At 38.5% G+C, this 23,725-nt stretch overlaps 1 non-coding gene across 1 annotated transcript; it reads left to right on the forward strand.

Annotated features, from left to right (window-relative positions):
• The first annotated feature begins 9,191 nt into the window (after positions 1-9,191).
• On the forward strand, positions 9,192-9,289 carry LOC133813388 (U6 spliceosomal RNA). The gene has a single exon (XR_009884402.1). It is a non-coding gene; the product is annotated as a U6 spliceosomal RNA (small nuclear RNA).
• The last annotated feature ends 14,436 nt before the right edge of the window (positions 9,290-23,725 follow it).

The raw sequence follows: 23,725 nt of genomic DNA on the forward strand, positions 1-23,725 counted from the left end.
CAGGGTTAAAAATTTCGGTGAAAAGGAATGGATATTTCATTAAAACATTAAACTGTACATGGGATCCCATAATAAACGTTTACAAAGTTGTTTACAGTTCCAAAAGGGTCACTACAACTCAAAAGTTGCAACCCGCCAACCTAAGCGGAAAAAATAGGGTTTAACCCTAGTTCCTCTGAGAAACCTTGGCCGTGGTGGTCAAGCGGCCACATATGTACACGTCGCCACCTAAGCTCTCTAACTCATGGCTGGTCCAGCTTTCCTTTCCCCTTACCTGCACCACATAGCATCCGTGAGCCAAGGCCCAACAAGAAAACTTAAACATGCTCATAAGTAGTTAACAATACATTATCAAACCATAATAAGCATGCCTACCAGTAATAACCCTACTCATGCATGCATACCATTCATATAAATGACTACAACATCATATGGGGCCAAATACCCTAAATAAATGATTAACTGATTCATATCAGGGCCCGTTTCCCAAGTACATGACTAATAAGTCACACTGGGGCTCAGCGCCCTAGGATCTGGGACTAATAAGTCATGTCGGGGCCCATGGCCCGTTCCTCTGCATAACTAGACTTGGAGTTAGCCTAGCCTACCTGACGCTTTAGTTTTTCCATTACCATTGGGTCGGACAAGCATATAATGCGCTCCTGATTAGATCTAAACATATCGACTAGTGCTCAGCGCACTATTGTCGCCCTTGAATCATAAGTCAATGCTTTTAGACTAGTGCTCAACGCTATTGCCATCCTTGAATGATAAGTCAATGCTTTTTGACCAACAATCAACGCTATTGTCGTCCTTGACTCATAAGTCAAGCCTTTTACAATTATACAATGCTACCAGGCATTCATCACATAACCAATATCCATATATAGAGCACTCAACATGCTTAATCAATAACTCACAGACATAATCGTAATCATGCGCAATTATAAGGGTCCAAGCCATAATTAAGTCTATATTCAACATTCGGGCCAAGCCTTAATCATGTACATTACATAATGGGTGGATTTTTCTTACCTCAGGTCTGAGTGTAATGTAAAATAATAACGACCCTCGAGCACGATTGTAACACCCCACATCACTATGGCTACTTCTTGGAATGACGACTGACCCTACAAACCAACACGAGTCTTTCTAGCGTGCTTTGTTCTCACTCGCACGCTTCCTGGGAAAACTTCCCAGGAGGTCACCCATCATTAGATTTCTCCAGGTCAAGCACGCTTAACTTTGGAGTTCTTAAGTGATGGGCTACCGAAAAGAAGATGCATCTTGTTGGCATAGGTAGTACCCATCAATCCATTTAAGTCCTCTTCAACTGTGTAGTCCCATACCTACATAGTCTTAGAATCATCACACTTGACCTTCCCCAGGCAATGTGGGATTGCACAACTTTTTACCCAGTCTTTCCCCCTACGGATCATGGGATTCTGACTGTCACAATCACCCTCCCTTAGGGGTCCGACGTCCTCGTCGGACACATTTTCGGCTGGCTCAAGGCTCTGATACCATCTGTGATGCCCCTAATGTAGGGTACGTCTGCCACATACTCGTAATTCCAAGGTTTACGAGTATGTTAAGCACTTGACCAAATGAATTAAATAAAATAATACTAAGAAATACATAAAAATTTAAAACTTTTATATAAATTTATTAATAGAAATTATTACACATATGAATACTTTAAGTTTAATGTAGCAACATGAAAAACCCTAAACCACTGTTGCATTGCTACTGAGTCCGTGCACCTCAAGTTGCTCAACATCTAAAGCCACACCTGGAAAAATGTTGGAAAATAACATAATGAGTTAACGCTCAGTAAGTAAATCTCATGCATACACATACACATGAATGTTGTGAGTTTGAAGTGCACATATACTAATATGTTGACTTATATACTTATGCATTTCATTTATTGCTCATGCACTTTCAAACTTTTCTTTTGTGCTTTTTCTCTTTTTACTTTCACATTGTTATGGGCCTGTTATCTTATGTTCACACTGTTCGATTTAGCCAATGCCTATAGGGCTTGTTACACATATAATATAAAATCCCATGGATTCTCCTCCGACTAGCCATCATCACAGCTGGGCTCATCGTATTACTCATTTCATCGTTGCCATAGCTGCCATACTTATTACACATAAATGGAGGAGAAAGACGGGAACATGGCAAACATATTTGAATGGTCAACTTTGACCTAGCCCACACTAGTGGGCAGCCACTATAAGCCTTAAAGACCACCGTCTTCTTTACTGAACTTACTTAATTGCTTTATCGAAACAGTGGCACCGTTTTTAAACATCTTATTATCACTTTGCTTAAGCATTGTGTCATTAAAATGTTTAACCTTGCATAAGACTTTTCAAGGCATTTCATAACTTTTCTCATATTCTTATGCATGGTCTTATATCACATAATTGTACATGCCATGCATACATGCTGATGTTGAAATGCCAATGTTCATGTTCATGATTCATGTTTGATGGTATTCAATCAAGGCATTGTATCACATCTCATATAACTCAAAACATATTTAGTCATAGTAAATGAAGCTTTGGGTTGGTGGCATTGTTATACCTTAACGTAGAGTTATGGCTCAGGTCTAAGGTTTCCAACCTAAAAACTTAAAGGTTTCCTATATCATAACATGTAACAAAATCATGAACATAAAATGTAATCCGCATATTCATCAACATGAGAACACATAGTTGCACATAACTCAGATCAAACTTAACCAATTAAGACAACTTTCACATATCACGAAATTCATCTATTATATATCATATAATCCATTATGATATACATACCACACATAACTCATATAACCATTTATCACATACTCATCATATGCATCTTCATCCCATACTTAACACAATTGACATACACAATCAATGTAACATATCACATTTAACCACAAAATGTGAAATTTACTTACCTTAGGTCCTTAGCTTATTTTAAAACTGCTCACCAAGAGTTAATCAATCCAATCCATACAGATCCTATTCAAGGTACATCATTTATTAAATTCTATAAAAATCGTAAATATACACTATTGATGGTGTTTATTAACAATACCAGAAACCACATAAATGATAATAATAATTATTATCATCATAGTGGTAATACTCTTCATGCATCATAATCCTCTTTACAAAACACTGCTTTAGGCCTTACTCATAATATAATGTATTTTTATGATACATTAATAATAATAATAATTTTCATCTATAAATAAACTTATTTCAATATTAATAACAAAAACCTCAATAACAATACATATGTGAATGTATATATTCAAATAGTCACTTTATAAAAGAAAACATATTTTTAACATAAAATTGTAGTAATCGATATAATGATAATAATATAAATATAAATATTTATATTATTATTAATTAGTCATAATATCAATCCCAGTGATATAATAAATATACTTTCTCCAAAATTTACTGGTCTTACAAATATCAATAACTGAAAGAAACTAATATTTGATATTATTTTAATATTCAAATATTAACGAAAATATTAATATACAATAATAATGGTTAAATAATAGGTTTACAATAAATCACACTTTTCATATATATACATGAAATTATATTATTGATTTACTTAACAAAATAATATCAATAATAATTAAAATTAATTAATCATAATAATTTCCATATTAATAGAAAATCAATTAAATATGTCTTTTTAAAATTTATTAATTTTTTTATTATTTTCTATAAAATTAGGCAACACAACAACTATAAAATGGACAAATCCAAAATCAAAACCTGTATACAAAAAAATACATATAATCCCAGACATCCAGTATAGTTATAGAAAATATTCAGTACATCAAGATATATAAATATATACTATAAATACGCATAATAACAATGATTCTAATTAATCACAATATAGGTCAAAGAAATTATACCACAATGATCGGGTTTCACAACAAGTCAAACGATGATTTTCTGAAACTCAAAACGAACTCCGGAACCTCGAACACTAAGTTTCGACCATCGATCTACGGTGGATCGCGGTGGCTCGTGGTGGGCCCACCACCCAAATATGGTAGATGTAGGAACAATTTATTGGGTTTTGAAGCCCACAACACAAGGAACACAATGGTGGTGACAGATCGACAAACAGATGCTCGAGGTGGCTGAATCGCAACTTAGAAGTCACGCGGTGGCGGAACTTAAATCGACCGATTAAGGTGTTTAATCGGCGAGTGCCATAAAAATTCATAGTTCGGAGGCCTCTGAAACCAACGGTCCGGCGCGTGGCTATATGTGTGTAACGACCCAACTTATTCTATAGTTTGGACCATTAATAACTACTATTCATATAGACTAATCTTACGAAAAATTACATACAAAATAGTCGTAATTTTATTAAAAACTGTAAAACCAAGGTTAAAATACATAAAACTCTGATTAGGATATGGGATCCCATTGTTTTGAAAATAAAACAAAACATAACTTAAATAAATTGGTTACAAAATTAAGTGTGGAAATACATAGAAATCATAATTAAAAAGTCTTAAACAACTTCATCCTCGAATCGTTCACGCAGTCCACCGACTTCATTCTCCCTCAATACACAATCCCAAGCTGCCAAGAATCTTCCCGCCGCCATACTATTTTCCTGCACATATAAAACAAAGGAATGAGCCTAATGCCCAGCAAGGAAAATCTACTACAAGCATGAAACATATACATAAACATAAACTATAAACTATAAACTATAATCATATGACTATATAAATACAACATCTATTACAATGGCCATCATACTTCTTGGGACTTGCTAGCTGAGCAATCATATGCCCATAAATTTACGGGGCTAGTTATCTAAACAAGTCATATAAATTTATGGGGCTTGTTATCTAAACAATCATATGCCCAAGGAATCTACTATTGGGACTTGTTATTTAAACAAGTAATATATTTTTTATCTGAACAAATTATGTGATTGTTATCCAAACAATTCATATACTAAAACAACTAAAAACACATCATACTTATAACATAAACATATATCAACAACATAAAAGCATACAAATCTATCCTATTTTCCTTACCAAAAACCGGGATGTGAGAACAAGATCGGGACTTTGGAACACTCCTAAAAACCATTAATAGAAAGGTGAGTATTCTAAAAGAAAGAGATGAAAAGGAATGAACTAAAACCACCGAGAATATACTTACCGACAAGAAACCTCAAGTTCAAAGAACTTAGATGCCTAACCAAGAATAGAGAATACTAAGTTAGGATTTGAGTAGAGAAGAACTATAAGAACTAATGAAACAATACAGAAAGGAACTAGAATAGGAATACCTTTGAATTCCTCTATGACCAAACTACACCTCGAAACTGAAATACACTATAAACCTTACTTCCCAAGTATTTATTAAGCTTATAATGATAATGCTTATAACCCCAACCCAAGTGTTTAGCACTCCAAAGTAAACCTAGCAGCTTGTAGACTCTGAACTCAGCTTGATGAATGAAGAAATGGCTGGGTACTAGGTCCTATTTATAGAGTTCAAGAATGAAAAGATCTTCATTTAGCTTGAATAAAATAATGGCTTTTTAATTGAAAAACATTTGAATAATCGTTCAGCAGAGGTTGAAGACTCGGTCAAAAATATTCTGGACTTATCAAGAGGTTAAGGATTAAAATGAGCTCGGTTTCAAAATCATTCAAAATTTATGCCCTAGGGCCGATATATCGCCTACCATAGGCGATATATCAGTTGGGCTCATATTCCCAAGGCTCGTCGAAATGGTCGTGCGAAGTTACGTGTTTTCCATATCCCCGTATGGCGATATATCGCCCGCTAGAGCTGCGATATATCGACATACGCTGAAATATTATACACGTAATTACCATTTTTCAGCCTAATTTGAATTGAGTAAACAACCTTGACTAAGTCCTTTAACGATTTCAAAGCTACTGGCAGACCCTAGGATTTTCAAATATTACTCTTAATAAGCGTATTCCTCAAAAATACTTAATTTCTCATTAAACATACACATGACAAGTGTTAACATCTTATTGGGTCTATCTAAACCTTATAGTATAATACATATCATCTTCATAATCAGTCATATTAATCAAACCTTAGGTTATAATTAATATTCTTAAACTATAGGTTAAACTTATAAAATCTACAAGTGTTGCTACGAGTGTCCAACTAAGTCCCGGCTTGAACCAAAATCCACAGTAATAAACATACTACAACTACTACTAGCTATTACTATTACTACTACTATCTAACTAGCTAAGTAAAGTTCTTGGACTCTACAATGTGGCGGCCGAAAAGTGGCCGTTCGTTGTCGGACATAGTAGCACACAAAGAGGAAAAAGAGAGAGAAAGAAAGAGGAAGAGAAGGAGAGAGAAAGAAATGGAAATTTTTTTAGGGGAGAGAGAGGCTACGGGAAAATAAGGCTGAAGCCTTTTTAAAAAAAATTACATTTGGACCCCAAAATATTAAAATTCTTTTCAAATAAGCCCTTTAACAAAACTTTCTTAATTTTATAAAAATTCCCAATTAAAATTATATGACATTTGGGTCCAATACTTGACTACTCAAGTTTCTCTCTCTCTTTAATCTCGTTAATATCATAAATCATGTTTTAAACACTATTTTTCCATTACTATTTCTTAAATTTGTAAACTTATACATTTTATGTATTGAAACTCTGATTTAAAATAAAAAATGTATTATGAAAATGTTGGGTGTTACAATCCTTCCCCCGTTAAAATAATTTCGTCCTCAAAATTTCAAAATAAATTGGATAGTCGGAGAAGAAAATCTACGATTTCTAATAAGCAGAACAACATCATACTGCACAAGGTTTTATACACAACACTTACTTTCACCCTGGAAAACAAAACTTATTCTTGGCTTGTAATCCTTATCATATATAAAAAGACAAGGATGTATAAACACCTCACATGTGGATTACAATATGAAAAGAAAGGAAAAGAGCTATAACAAGAGTATAAATTACAATGAATGTATATGACAATACAAAGGAATCCTCATCATCTATACTTTTGTACACATACCACACAGCGTAAGAAGAGAAAACAACAATCATCATGAAAACATCCATGGCATTCATCTTTTATAGTCAATTTTAAAGCAGATGCAATTGACTGGTTATACCTTGATGATAGAGGCTAAATTGAACAACAAGTTTGTTCAATAAAGAGTTTATTGGCATAAAAAAAATTTGATAAATAGAAAACAAATGTATAGCCAATGAAGATTAGTCTTTTAAACCAAGTCTCTGTGAAGCCCTTTCGTTGTCAAAATCAACTTCTTGCCCTGAATGAGAAATAGTGAGATAGGCCATCCATTAGGTACCAATTCAGAAAAGCCTGACTCTCATTCTTTCTCTAAGAAAACATTTAAAAATCAAAATTGTTTCCAAATGTATAAAAATAATAAGGGGCTTTTTGATACTATGCTAGAATGCAAATAACCGCATACTTAGCTTAGTAACCTATCATTGAATAAAACATGGGACAAGTCTTAATTGACATATCCACCACCCCATTCACGCAAAATATTTTCCACATATCTAACAAGATAGGCGTGTCAAATTTCAACACCTATACCAATAATACTCAGTCATCACTTCACACAAGAAATGCATTAACTTACTTTTAGAATAATGTAGATGAACACTATAATTTAATCGCTGAAAGTAATTCACACTACAGAGTAATTCAGTAATTAACATCTATCACCTCGATTCATTCAACAATTCACAAACTGTTTCCATGTTCAAATTAGGATCACAAAATCAATAGAAGTGATTCCTTTGTTGACAACATTTAATAAGTTTGACTTTCGCCATCAGAGAGAATAGTGTAATACATATTAGACAAAATAAAATATGTGATATCTATCTAGAAAACAACCAGATTCTAGGATCCAATGACCCAAAAATTTAACACATGTTTCTATAAATAAAATCCATCACATACACACTAGAACACAATAAATCTCAAGCTTTTGAAAACCAAATCATTCTTACTTCCTTTCATTTCCCAAGCTAAGCAATACATGGCATCCTCATCATCTCGAATGAACTTAGACCTAACCTTAGCTTTACCTGAGCCAACTCTACCCACTTTCGAACCTTCGCCAAAAATTTCTGAATCCCTACCACAGCCAATGGTGTATCCTACTGTAAACATCCCAGAACAAAAGACTCAATTTCCCAAAGTTTGGCTTCCCAAATTTTACTCTGATACTGGCCTTGTCATAGTGGAGGATTCAGTTATGCTCAATAACAAGGTGGCCGTTAGTATAGGTCAAAGCATGCTCACCCCTAAAGACCAAACAATTTTATCCCATAGGTCAGACCTACAAGCTGTAAAAGATTCCTTAGTCTTTACCATTCAGGCTGCAGCATCGGTCTCAAACCTAGGCCAACGAGTTCTTGCAAGAGCACAAGAGGTTAACCACTTGAAAAGGTATATAGAAACGCAAAAACAATAGATGCTAACCATTAGAAAGGTCAACAAGAGATTGACTCGAGAGAACAAGAAGTTGGTTAAGGAGAATGGGCCTTTAACTAAACTTGTGGCTAACTACTCAACCGATATGAAGGAAAAATATCAGACACTTCAAACTACTGGGAATAACCTTATAGTTGAACACCGAAAGTTGATCATCGAGGTAGAACGTGTCCATAACCCCAATCCTTAATGTGACTCCCAAAATTTTTAAATGTATTACGTACTTTTTTATATATATATTACTGTTTTCTAATTCCACTAAAGTTTCTTATTGTGTGTGCTCTCAACGACAACTTAAAACTCTGCTCTCCAAAGCACTAACCTGACATATTAACCATTTAACATACTAACTGAACTGATAGGCCACTTTAAAAGCTTGATAATATCAAATAACAACCCAAACATCAACATCGATAAATCATCATTTACTTATCACATCAATAATAAATGCATGCATTCAGATAAATAACAAATTTTAGTTTCTCTACCAAGTATAGGAAAAATCATTTAATCCAAACTCATACTTATATCATGGAAAATCAAACACACAATGAGTTTCTAATACAATTATACAACATCATTAACATACATTAGCTAAAATATTGATAGATTATACTAACCATTCATGTGTGGCTTGTCTTTGGGGACATCCGATAAAATTGGAACGATACAAAGAAGCATGGCCCCTGCGCAAGGATGACACGCACAAATTGAGAAATGGTATCAAAGCCTTTAGCCAGCCGGAAATGTGGCCGGCGGGGACGTCAGACCCCCTAAGGGGGGGTGATTGTGATAGTCAGAATCCCATGATCCGTAGGGGGAAAGATTGGGTAAAAAGTTGTGCAATCCCACATTGCTTGGGGAAGGTTAAGTGTGATGATTCTAAGACTATGTAGGTATGGGATTACACAGTTGAAGAGAGCTTATATGGATTGATTTTTGGTAGCCCATCACTTGAGAACTCCAAAGTTAAGCGTGCTTGACCTAGAGTAGTCTCGTGATGGGTGACCTCTTGGGAAGTTTTCCCAGAAAGCGTGCGAGTGAGGACAAAGCATGCTGGAAAGACTCGTGTTGGTTTGCAGGGTCAGTCATCATTCCAGGAAGTAGCCATAGTGACGTGGGGTGTTACAACGATCCTGATCCCGAGCCCCTAGCGATTACCTAGTCACAACCAATTATAAAATCCCATCAAAACGAGTAAATAAAGGCTTCCGGACCAAGTCCTAGCCTTCGAGACATCGACTCCTACTAAATCGGGTAGTAGGATCCCGAGCCTTTAGGTTTGAGTTCCCGCACTCAAAACCTCATCGAGGCCCAAAATCCCTTAAGCGTCGTGACCTGCTCAAGCCAGAGGCCCGAGCCTCTTCCTTGCTTGCATAAGCGCCGTGACACACACTAACAGGCATCATAGCTCAAAAGCCTCAAAATTCACCTACTTCTCCTTCAATCAAGAGAGCCGCGGTGCCCCAAGAACAGGGTCGCGATTCGACCTGCAAACTTAGATTTTCCTTCATTTTTCTCATGCCAAATCCCTCCATAAACCTATCCAAAACATAGAAAAATTCCTCAAACAAAGTTCCCAAACAACTCAACAACCCAAAACCATCAAAACCCACGTTACAATCCAATAAAAAAACTCGTCAAAACTATAAAATTCAATCAAATTACAAAAATTGCCCTTCTAATAAGAAACAGGCCCACATGCATATTTAATACACCTAAACATGCATATCAAGTCATATTATAATATAACTCACATAATCATGCAATGATACACATAAATATCACATAAGCACATAATTTCCATAATTTTCCATCTTGGCCCCCTAATCAAGGCCCTAAGCCTTATTAGGTAATTTGGAACATTACATGGACTGTAGGGTGAAAATAGGTATAATTATTACGACCTAACTGGCCAAATTAATTACTGCAACAGGGTACAAGCTTGGAAGTATGCTTCTAGCACAGTCAGATCCGCAAGCCGGCCAAGGAATACAAGCCGAAAATGATAATCAGGGTCAGACCCCTTCGCCAGCTCCTGAGAATTGGCAGCAAGTGCTTTCTGATATGCAAGTAGATTATAGAGGCAGGAAGAAGAGATCCGCCTCCTGAGACAACAACATGTTTCTGTAGGGAACGTTCAGCCAGAGGTACCACCTATGTTGGTGCCGACAGTATTACAGCCGACAGAGGCTGGGAATAGATGGGAATCTCTCATGAAAGGTTCGGGAAGCAGCATCCTCCAGTCTTTGAGGGCAGTGCAGATCTGGCTAAGGCCAAACAGTGGATGAGCATGGTTACCACTATCCTGGATTTTATGAGGGTAGTTGGTAATGAGAGGGTGGCCCGTGCCACCTCTATCTTTCGGGAGGATGCCTGAATCTGGTGGGAAGTGATATCCCAGACTAGGAACGTGAATACCATGGATTGAGAGGAGTTAAGAATGGTGTTCAATGAAAAATACTATAATGATGCAGTTAGGGCTGCAAAGGCAGAGGAATTCAGTAAGCTGCTACATGGAAATATGTTAGTGACAGAGTATGCACTGAGATTCGATAGATTAGCCAAGTTCGCTATAGACTTGGTGCCTACTGATGGGACAAGGAAGGAAAGATTCCTTCAGGGGCTACAACCTATGATAGCCTGGGATGTTCGCATTACTACCGTGATTGGAGAGACAACTTATGCACAAGTGGTGGAGAAAGCCCTTACTACAGAGGGCACATAGAAAAAAATCTAGCACGAGAATGCGGCTATGAGAGACACTAGGAGGACGAGACCTCCATTTATGGGTTCAGGTAGGGGCTAAGGCCCCATTGATAAAAAAAGGAAGACTCTATATGAATTTTAAGCTCCAGGCCCTGACATGAGGCCCGTGGTATACAGATAGGCCGCCAGGGTGGCATTGAGGGCTGGAAGACTTACCCAGAGTGCGCTAGGTATAGGAGGCGCCATGTGGGAGAATGTCGGGCAAATACCTAATTTTTGTGTGGGATAGTGGGACACCTAAAAAAAGATTGCTCGAGAGTAAAGAAAGAAGAACCAAGGAAGGCGGACAACTCAACTCCAGCTCGAGTGTTCACATTGATGCAGGCAGAGGCTGAGGCTAGTCCCTCAGTAGATACATGTTAGCTTTCTAGTGCTGGAACCTCTTATACTGCTTTAATTGATTCTTGTGCTACACACTCTTTTGTTTCTAGTAGGATAATTGACAGACTGTGTAGGCCATGTGATTACTATACTGTGGGGTTAGAAACCATACTGCCCACTGGGGAGTTAGTAGTTTCCAGGAGATGGGCCAGATCATTGCCAGTGACAGTGGATGGCAGATAGTTGTTAGTTGACTTGATAGAGTTGGTTATGACCGACTTTGACATGATCATCTGTATGGACTGGTTAGTGAAGTATGAGGCAGCCATAGATTGCAAGAAGAAGATGGTAACCTTTTAGCCTGAGGGTGAGGATCCCTTTGTATTTGTTGGCACTGTGCATAGACCCCGTGTACCTATGATGTCAACATTGAGCACTAGAGACCTACTGCAAGGTGGTTGCATAGGATTCCTAGCCAGTGTGGTAGATACCACTCAGGTCATGCGAGTGGGACCAGAAGAGACTAGATTAGTCTATGAGTTCTTGGATGTGTTTCTTGAGGATTTGCCAGGGTTGCTGCCACATAGAGAGATATAGTTTGTTATTGAACTGGCACCAGGGAAATATCTAGTGTCTAGGGCACCGTAACGAATGGCCCCAACAGAGTTGAAGGAACTAAATGTACACTTACATGAGTTGTTAGACTTGGGCTTTATTAGACCCAGTTTCTCACCATGCGGTGCACCAATCCTATTTGTAAAGAAGAAGGATGGTTCTTTGAGGATGTGCATTGACTACAAGGAACTGAACAAGATAACAATCAAGAACAAGTATCCTCTGCCAAGGATAGATTACCTGTTTGATTAGTTGCAGGGTAAGACAGTATTCTCAAAGATAGATCTTCGATCTGGTTATCACATGCTCAGGATCAATGAGGGAGATATACCGAAGACTGCTTTTCACACCAGATACGGGCATTAAGAGTTTCTAGTCATGCCATTTGGTTTGACTAATGCCCCAACAACTTTTATGGATCTGATGAACATGGTGTTCAAGGATTATCTGGGTCGGTTTGTGATAGTCTTCATCGATGATATTCTGGTTTATTCTCAGTCAGAGGCAGAACATGAGCAACATCTTAGGTTGGTTCTACAGAGGCTGAGGGAACACAGACTTGATACAAAGTTCAAGAAGTGTGAGTTCTGGTTACCACAGGTGACTTTTCTTGGTCACACTGTCAGTAGAGATGGGATCAAGGTGGACCCAGCTAAGATTGAGGCAGTCAAAGATTGGCTAAGGCCAAGGAATGCCTCAGAGAATAGGAGTTTCCTTGGATTGGTTGGTTATTACAAGCATTTTGTGGTGTGAGGGGTGAGACGGTTCTCAAGGATTGCTACCCCATTGACGGAACTGACATGCAAGAATCAGAAGTTTGCGTGGTCAGATAGATGTGAGAACAACTTCTAGGAGTTGAAGCGACGATTGATTACAACTCTAGTATTGTGTCTTCCAACAGACCAGGAAGAGTTTGTGGTGTACTGTGATGCCTCGAGACAGGGTTTGGGTTATGTTCTTATGCAGGTAGGGAAGATGATTGCTTATGCTTCACGTGAGTTAAAAGAATATGAGCAGAGGTACCTTACCCATGATCTGGAGTTTCCAACGATGGTCTTTGCATTAAAGGTATGGAGGGATTACCTTTATGGGGAGAAGAGTGAGATATACACTGACCACAAGAGCCTAAAATATTTTTTCACGCAGAAGGACTTGAACATTAGATAGAGGCATTGGTTAGAACTGGTGAAGGATTATGACTGTGAAATCCTGTATCACCCAGGAAAGGCCAACATGGTGGCTGATGCATTAAGCCGAAATTGTCTAGGACAATTATACAGTGCGAGACAGATATCCAAGGAAAATGCAGAGGATATGACCAAAGCTGGAATAGAGTTAGTGGTGGGCCAGTTTGCCAACATCACACTAAAATCTACTCTTTTGGAAAGGATAAAGGAAAGTCAGTTTAGTGATTCACGACTGATGAGGATCAGAGGGGACATCCTAGCTAGAGTAGCTTAGGACTATACAGTGTTAGATATGGGTTTGCTGAGATACAAAGGTTGAATTTATGTTCTGATGAATGCTGTTATCAAACGTGAGATTCTGGATGAATCTCATACTACCCCTAGTCTTTGCATCTAGGCACCACGAAGATGTATCAAGATTTGAGATCACTATATTGGTGGCCTGGGATGAAGAGGGATGTGACTGAAAATGTGCCTAAGTGCCTAACATGTCAACAGGTCAAGGCTGAGCATCAGAGACCAATAGGGTTATTATAGCCTCTGGATATCCCAGAGTTTAAATGAGAGGATATCACAATGGATTTTGTGGTTGGGTTACCCAGGACCGTGGGTTAACATAATTCGGTGTGGATTATTGTGGATCGATACACCAAATCAACTCACTTCTTACCAGTGAGGACGACTTATACAGTTGATCAATACTATAACACCCTACTTCCCTAGAGTCATTACCATGTGATTTTAAAATGTTCCATTAACTCGCTAATCGAGATTTTAGACCAAAAAGTGTGAGTAGATCATAATAAAGACCCCTTGAATGAAAATTAAGTATAAAAAGGTTTGGACATTCTTTAAATTATAAAAGTGTTACATTGGGATCCCAAAACATTGTTTTAAAATATATTTACAACTCAAAAGTTAGTGTACAATCGACCTAAGCGACAAAACCCAAAATTTATAACATGTAACACCCTGGATAACCAAGACTGTTACACTGTGTATTTAAAATAGTGCAGGACTTGCTAATCAAGTCATTTGATTAAAAGTGTGGTCCAAAAGTAAACAATTAGGTTAGGGTTAAAATATTTTGATTGTAAACGGTCAATTTTCATTAAAATAGATGTTTGGTACATGGGATCCCAAAAACAGGGTCTAAGAGACAAAATTTACAAATTCTCAAAAGTTATATACAATCCAGTGGCCACTCAAATGGCAAAATACAAATTTTAGGCTCTGTCGTTGTACTTTCCCTCAGCCATGGTGGATGAGTAGCTGACAATGTACACCTTGCCCCCAGAGCTCTCCAACTCATGGTTGATCCATCTTACCCTTGTCTTTACCTAATCAGTGATGATAATCATTCAATCATAAAACAATCATCCAAATATTCAACAAGTCATAGACATCAAACTAATATCAGTAAACATATACATTCAACAATTTGTCTTAATCAATATACAATATTTAGGGTCGGTGCCCTTAAGCTGCGTCCTCTATTTACTCCACTGAATCCGGCTCGATTAGGCTGAGTCAAGTGTTTATCTAGCTGACCCCAACTCACAGTGGCCGAGCCGTGTCCTGTGTTCAAATTATCAGCCCTGACTCTCTTAGGTCATTCATTCTCATATGCCAAATCAATCATTTAGCCATACAATATACATGTTCAAGTATTGGGAATCTCAGTCCCGTTACAACCACTCAAGGGTGTAATTTTCTTACCTTTAATTTCGAGCGGAGATAATAGAATGGTCCCGAGCACGATCCTCAGTCCTGAGCCTTGGCGATAAACCTAGTCACAGTGGCCAATGGGTATTTATCAACTTCCAATCCAAATAAATACTTAGAAGATAAAAACTACTCCAAGACCTCAATTTGTACTAAAACAGGTAGTAGAAATTCTCCCAAGTGCTTAGGTTCGAACCCCCAAGCCTTACCAATTCTAGAAACCATTCCAAGGTAAAAATCCCTAGGCGGGTCGCGACTTGCCCTCAAGTCAGAGACCGAAAACCTAAGCCACAGGGGAGGTGGGCTACAACTTGCCTCTTAAGGTCGCAGTGTGCCCCCAAATCAGAGAGCATACCCAGGCCCTTTTGGGCACACACGCCGCGGCGCCCTAGATTTGGGTCGCGGCGCGCCCCTTCGAACCCAGAAATTATGGGTTTTCTCTATCTCTTTCCAGCCAAAAACCACAAAGCTTCAAACCAATTACACTCCCCACTTCCAACTAAATCACAAGAGTGAAACCAAGACTCAAACGATAGATTTTAAGCATATTAGAACACAGAAACTCAACCCAACCTACCAACAATTCATCAACTAACTTATACTCAAAAACCCAGAATTCACACAGGTTCTAAGCTTCACAACTACTCAACTCAATTCAGTGAATTAAAGTTGGAATCTTACCTGAATTGGTGACTTAAAATCCTCAGAATCCTTTGACTGTCTTTAACCTAGCCTTTTCACAGCTTGACCCCGCCCAAAACCAGCTCAATTCCCAGCGTGATCACCTCTATTTCCTTCTGTTTTCCTTCAACTTCAAAGTACAAGGAGAGGGAGAAAGAGAGACGGGGTACGTGAGTGAGAGAGGTGAGGGAGAGCTAAGTGTTTTTACCACTTTCTGGTTAGTCCCAAGTGTTTTGTCTGAGTTTATCCTTTGCTTAACAAAAGACAATTTTTCCCCTTAAGCCTATTAGTTCTCAAATTGTTCCTAGGGGTAGAATAGTCATTCCGCTCCCAGTTCCCGCTAATTCCTCAAGTGTTCCTAATATCTACTAATTAATCCCATCGTACAATTAATTACCAGGTACTTATTCATTACTTAATAAATCCCAAATATTCCTTAAATTTCCAGAAAATATCTCCAGGCTCCCCCTCGAGCCAGATACTAAACCCCGCTGTGACTATTTTGCTAATCCGCTCACTAGGACCGTCTCAAGCCATATGCAGCAAATATATCCAAATAATAATGTGGTCTCAACAATTTATGACAAGTAATCACATTTATGCCCTCAACGGGCCAAAATCACAAATATGCCCTTATAAGCTAGAAATGGCCCACATGCATATTTAATACTCATAAACATGCATATCACATATTCATATAATCATATTAATCATGCATGCCACATAATCATGCATTTTAACCATTTAATCACACATATACCAATTATGCCCTCCCGTCACACTAATCAAGACCCTTAAGTCTTATTAGTAATTTTGGGTCATTACAACTATCCCCTCCTACTGAGAATTTTGTCCTCAAAATTTACCTAAATAACTCGGGATACTGATCCCGCATCGCTGACTCAAGCTCCCAGGTCGCTTCCTCGACCCTTCTATTCCTCCATAATACTTTGACTAGAGGAATCATCTTGTTCCGTAGAACCTTGTCTTTCCTGTCTAAGACCTGAACCGGTCGCTCCTCATAAGACAAATATGTCTGCAATTACAAGTCCTCATACTTCAACACATGAGTCGTATCTGAGACGTACTTATGAAGCATAGAGATGTGAAATACATCATGAACTCTTGACAATGACGGTGGCAGTGCAAATCTATAGGCCACCTGCCTGATCCTCTCCAGATCTCAGAAGGTCCAATGAACCTAGGGCTCAGCTTGCCCTTTTTCCCAAACCGTCTCACCCCTCGCAATGGTGAGACTTGCAGAAACAAGCGGTCCCCTACCTGGAACTCCACATCCCTACACTTGGGATTAGCTTAGCTTTTCTGTCTGCTCTGCGAAGCGAGCATTCAAGCTCGGATCTTCTCGATAGCCTCATTAGTCTTCTGAACCATCGCCGGTCCCAAATACTTCCTCTCACCCATCTCATCCCAATGAATGGGTGATCTACACCTTCTTCCATATAACATCTCATATGGAGCTACTCCAATCGTTGATTGGTAACTGTTGTTGTTGTATGAAAACTTAATCAACGGGAGATACTTACTCCAAGACCCCTCAAATTCTATCACACACACCTAGAGCATGTCCTCCGAAACCTGAATCGTCCTCTCAGACTGTCCATCGGTCTAAGGTTGAAAGGCCGTACTGAACTTCAGCTGAGTCCCCATAGCCTTCTATAAACCACCCAAAAACTTGGAGGTAAATATAGGATCTCAGTTTGACACCATGGACTTGGGAACCCCATGGAAATGTACAATATCCCTCACGTACAGCCCCGCATACTGATCCACAGTATAGGTCGTCTTCAATGGTAGGAAGTGAGCTGACTTGGTGTATCTGTCTACTATCACCCACATCGAGTCATGAAGCCCCACTGTCCTGGGTAAACCTCCCACCAAATCCATCGTAATATCTTCCATTTCCACTCAGGAATACCCAAAGGTTGTAGCAACCCGCTAGTTACTGATGCTCAGCCTTCACCTGCTGACAGGTCAAAAACTTGGCCGCGTACTCCACTACATCCTTCTTCATCCCAAGCCCCCAATACAACATCCATAGATTCTGATACATCTTCGTGGTGCCTGGATGGAGTGAGTATGGTGTAGTATGGGATTCATTGAGTATCTCTCATCTAATCCCTATATCAGTCGGGACACAGATCCAACCTTTATACCGTAATAACCTAGTCTCTGAAATGTAATAGTCCTTAGCAACTCCAGCTAAGACATTCCCTTTAACTTCCTGAAACTGTTCATCTACCAACTGACCCTCTTTTATCCTCTTCAGAAGGGTTGACTGTAAAGTGATATTGGCCAACCGGCCTACAACCAATTCTATCCTCGCTCTAGCCATCTCTTTTGCCAACTCTCTCGATATCTGTGCAGAGCTAAACAACTGTCCTGGACTCCTCCGGCTTAACGCATCCGCCACTACTTTGACTTTCCCTGGGTGGTAAAGGATGTCACAATCGTAGTCCTTCATTAACCCCAGACAACGCCTCTGCCTCATATTCAAATCCTTCTGGGTGAAGAAATACTTCAAAATCTTATGATCGGTGTATATCTTGCACTTCTCTCCATACAGATAATGCTGCCACACCTTCAGTGCGAATACCACCGCTGCCAATTCCAGATCATGGGTAGGATACCGTTGCTCATACTCCTTTAGCTGTCATGACGCATAAGCAATAACCTTCTCATTCTGCATAAACACGCATCCCAATCCTAACCTGGATGCATCACAGTATACTACAAACTTCCCTTCCTCCAAAGAAAGACTCAACGCCGGAGCAATAATCAGCCGTCACTTCAATTCCTGGAAGCTATTCTCACACTTGTCTGACCAAACGAACTTCAAATTCTTCCGTGTCAATTCTGTCATCGGTGCAGTAATCTTTGTGAACCCTTCCACAAACCATCTATAATAACCTGCTAACCCAAGGAAACTTCTAACCTCTGAGGCATTCCTCGGTCTCGGCCAATCTTTCACTACCTCCACCTTAGCTGGATCCACCTTAATTCCATCTTCACCAACAATATGTCCAAGGAACGTCACTTCTGGTAGCCAAAACTCACACTTCTTAAACTTGGCATACATCTGGTGCTCTCTCAATCTCTGCAATACTTGTCGGAGATGATGCTCATGTTCTACCTCTGAACTTGAGTAAACCAAGATGTCATCAATGAAGACAATCACAAACTGGTCTAGGAAGTCCTTGAATACCCTGTTCATCAAGTTTATGAATGCTGCTGGGGCATTGGTAAAGCCAAACGACATGACCAGAAACTCATAATGCCCATACCTCATTCAGAAGGCTTTCTTCGGTATATCCTCATCCTTGATCCTCAGCTGGTGATAACCAGATCAAAGATCAATATTCGAGAACACTGTCTTTCCCTACAGTTGATCAAACAAGTCATCGATCCTTGATAAGGGGTACTTATTCTTGATGGTCAAATCTCTGTAGTCTATACACATCCTCAGAGTCCTATCATTCTTCAAAAAAAAAAAAAAAACTGGAGCACCCCATGGCGAGTAGCTAGGCCTGATAAACCCCAAATCAAGAAGTTCTTGCAACTGTATCTTCAATTCTTTCAGTTCCCAACGCTAACTCAATGACAAACTGAATCTCCCCGTGCGGCGACAGTCCTGGTAAATCCTCAAGAAACACATACAAGAACTTGCGTACGAATTTGGTCTCTCCCGGCCCTGCTGGCATAACTCTGGTAGTATCCACCACACTAGCTAGGAAACCTATACAACCTCCTTGTAATAGGTATCTATCTCTCAATGCTGGAATCATGGGTATGCGGGGTCCATGCACCACGCCCATTAAAACAAAGGGATCATCTCCCTCAGGCTCAAAAGTCACCATCTTCTTCCTGCAGTCTATAGTAGCCCCATATCTGACCAGCCAATCCACCCCCAAGAACATATCGAAATCGTCCATACTCAACTCGATCAAGTCTACTGATAGTTCCCTACCATCTACCATCATTGGCAGTGCTCTAATCCATCTCCTAGAAACTACCAGTTCCCCTGTAGCCAATATAGTCCCAAACCGTGCAGTATAATACTCACTAGGTCTACACAATCTATCAATTACCTTACTAGAAACAAATGAATGTGTAGCACCAGAGTCAATCAATACAGTATAAGAGAAGCCAGCGCTAGAAAGTTGACCTGTCACTACCGAGGGACTAGCCTCGACTTTTGTCTGCATCAAGGTGAACACTCGAGCTGGAGTCAAGCTGTCCACCTACCATAATTCCTCTTTCTTTGTTGTTGGGCAGTCTTTCTTGAGGGGTTTCCCACCACCCCGCACACATAACAAGCCTTCGCCTGACATTCGCCAAGATAGCGTCTTCTACACCTCGTGCACTCTGGGTAATTTCTCCATGTCTCACTCCCTGGCGGCCACCCTGAGCACCCCGACCCCTCCTATCAGAAACAACAGTGGTCGAAGTGTCAGGGGTATTCCACTTCAGATCGCTGGGGTCTCCGCCCCCACCAGACCCTGAATATGGAGGCACCGCTCTGCAAACCTCCTTTCTCGCAGCAATCTTCCTCCAAATCTTATTCTCCACCTCTTCAGCGGTAAGAGCCTTTTCAATAGCCTGGGCATAAGTCATTCCCCCAGGTACTGTTGTAATTCTCACTTCCCGATCTATCATAGCATTAAGCCTCCGAATAAATCTGTCCTGTCTAGCTGCATTTGTAGGCACTAAATCTGGTGCAAACTTCGCCAATCTATCAAACTTCAGGGAATACTCTGTGACTGTCATGTTGCCCTGCACCAACCCCACAAACTCATTCACTTTCGCTGCCCTGACGGCAACGTTATAATATTTCTGGTTGAACAAGTCTTTGAACCCATCCCAACTCAGAGTAGAAACATCCCTGGTCTGTGATGCCACCTCCCACCAAATACGGGCATCCTCTCTAAGCATGTAGGTGGCACAGGCCACCCTATCATTACCTTCCACCCTCATAAAATCTAGGATAGAAGTAATCATACTCATCCACTGCTCAACTTTCAGTGGATCTAGTCCTCCCTCAAAGGTTGGAGGATGCTGCCTCCTGAACCGCTCATACAAGGGCTCCCACCTGTTTCCAACCTCAGGTGTCTGTACAGCTGGGGACATACAATTGAAACAGCGAATAAAATTCTAAATTTCATATCGTCGAAATCAATCACCAAAACACCTTTAGAATGCTAGAATGGTCGTGAACCTAGTTTATGTCATTTTAGAATCTTGGGGTATCCCGCCCATGTCCTGAGGAAAAAGGAAGGAAAGCTAGAATCGCGAACCGAATTTTGCATGTTTGTTGGCTATCCTAAAGGCACTCAGAGTGGACTTTTCTATAGTCATTCGGAAAAGAAAGTGTTTACTTCTATGAATGCTACTTTTCTGGAAAATGATTATGTCCAAAACTTCAAACCGCGCTACAAAGTAGTTTTAGAGGAGATGGTTGAAGAATTGACTCCAACCAATGTTCCATCATCATCAACACAAGTTGATGATGAAATTTCCACTCTTCATGTACAACCAACGCAAGTTGATTTAAATGAAGAAAGTACCACTATTCTTGAGGAAACAGTCACGGAGCCTCGTTGTAGTGGGAGGGTTTCTAGGAACCCAGTTCACTATGGTTTGGATGGTGAAACCAATATGGTTGTTGGTGACGATGTTTCGTTGTCTTTCAAACAGGCAATGGCTAGCCCTGAAAAGGAACTATGGCTCGATGCCATGAAACAGGAAATGGAGTCCATGTACTCAAATTCCGTCTGGGATCTTGTGGAAGCACCTAGTGACTTTAGGCCATTGTGTGCAAGTTGATCTACAAGAAGAAATGAGGTGTTGATGGAAAGATCGAAACTTATAAAGCTCGATCAGTGACAAAGGGTTATACCCAAAGAGAAGGCGTGGACTATGAGAAATTTTTTAGTCCGGTAGCCATGCTCAAGTCCATTCGGATCCTCCTATCCATAGCAGCCGCTCTCGACTATGATATCTGACAAATGGACTGTTAGGAACGAGTTTCCTAATACGCAGCGGAATGGTGGTGGGTTGGCCCAGTGTACAACAAAATTTTTGTAACATATTTAAACTACATTTAAATATGCGGATCCATTAATATACATACATTAATCATAAGCAAGAAAAGAATAGAAAACATAGCTCTTGATGTCTATCAAGTGTCCTTACTATCTTTTCACAATTTGAATAAATGTCCTATCCAAGCTACTCTCAGGTACTCACACCAAGATCTTCCACAACGTTCTCTACACCTCAAGAAGTGTGTGGGCACTTAGAGAATAAATGATAATTAATTTGTGATTCTACTTGATGTACTCAACAAATGAGATCAAGAGAATAGACCTGAGATTGGTTCTTTATCTTTTTCAGGGAGAGATAGAAAAGTATCATTCTTTTTCACAGAGCGAATTCTTGAGTCTCTTGAGTATTCTTTCAGTATTCTAATTATTTTATGATAACTCTTACTTAAAAAGAAAATATTCAAATTTAAAAAATAAATCTGCAACCAATTTACAATTTATCTTTTAGTTAATTAATTATCTTATTAATGAAAATATTCAAAAACTAATTTTTGAATTTTCATTAACTAATTAATTAAATAAATAAAATTGAAAAATCTATCCCTGAAAATTATGCAGTGCACGCCACACACAATCCACTGTGAGTGGTCGTGTACCACCCTATATTTTAGGAATATTTGATTTTCTATTTTTATTTAATTATTTATTCAAACTAATTTTTCAGATAAAAATCTAACAACCTGATTACTAATTCAAATTTGAATTAAATATCTTTTTAACTAATTATCAAATATAATTAATTATTTGAATAAATATCATTCTTTTAAATTCAAATCCAATTTGAACTTATCAGATTATTTTGTCCCACTCAAATAAAGATATTTAATTAATTCTACTAATTAATTAAAACCAATAATAATTTCTAAATTAAATATTTAATTTATTATAATTTCTAAAATTATAATTAATTATTTATTCAATATAATTTCAAAAATTAATTTAATTATTTAACATAATTTTGAAAATTACAAAATAATTAAATATTAATTAATTTTATTAATTACAACTAATTTGTAATTAATTAATTAATCACTATTATCACATAATTTCATATTTGGCCCGAAGAACAAATTTCTTCTTAAATATGTATTTAAACCATTTTTTCCTTTATATTAACTCTTGCCTTGAATAGTGTTGATAGAGCCGCTGTGGGGACCTATGGACCTATAATTCCAAGCTCCAATAAATTTGAGATTATTAATTAAACTCTTTAATTAAATAATCTTAATTTATTAATCTCATAATTACTCCACTATAAATATGAGACTGCACTCTTGTAATTATAGACATCATTTACTGAGTACTTTATAAAATAAAGCATCCATTGATATAATCATTACATACAAATTAACCCTCTAATAATGGTTCATAATTAATCGGGAATAAAATTACCGTTTTACCCTTTTAATTATATCTTATTTCCTTAAGTGCCATTGACTTTACTAGTGAAGGTTAATTCATAACTAAATTATGAATTTGAGATGAATAACCTTTCAGCCCCAAAAATTAACCCTTAAAAGAACCATTATTCAATCTCTTACGAGAAGGTTTAGATTCCATATTTGTATACTATGTCTCCGGCCATTTACATTAATGAGTTCCCAAAACAAAAGTTTCTAGCCTGACCATTCTGACTGTAACGCCCTAATTTCTCATAGATTACCGAGAACACAGCGTTGGATCGTAATTCATAAATATTGCTCATTTATTGAAAAAAACTTGAAAATAGATACATGGATTCATAGTTTTA

The sequence above is a fragment of the Humulus lupulus genome, chromosome 1 (assembly GCF_963169125.1).
Source record: "Humulus lupulus chromosome 1, drHumLupu1.1, whole genome shotgun sequence".
Taxonomy (NCBI): Eukaryota; Viridiplantae; Streptophyta; class Magnoliopsida; order Rosales; family Cannabaceae; genus Humulus; species Humulus lupulus.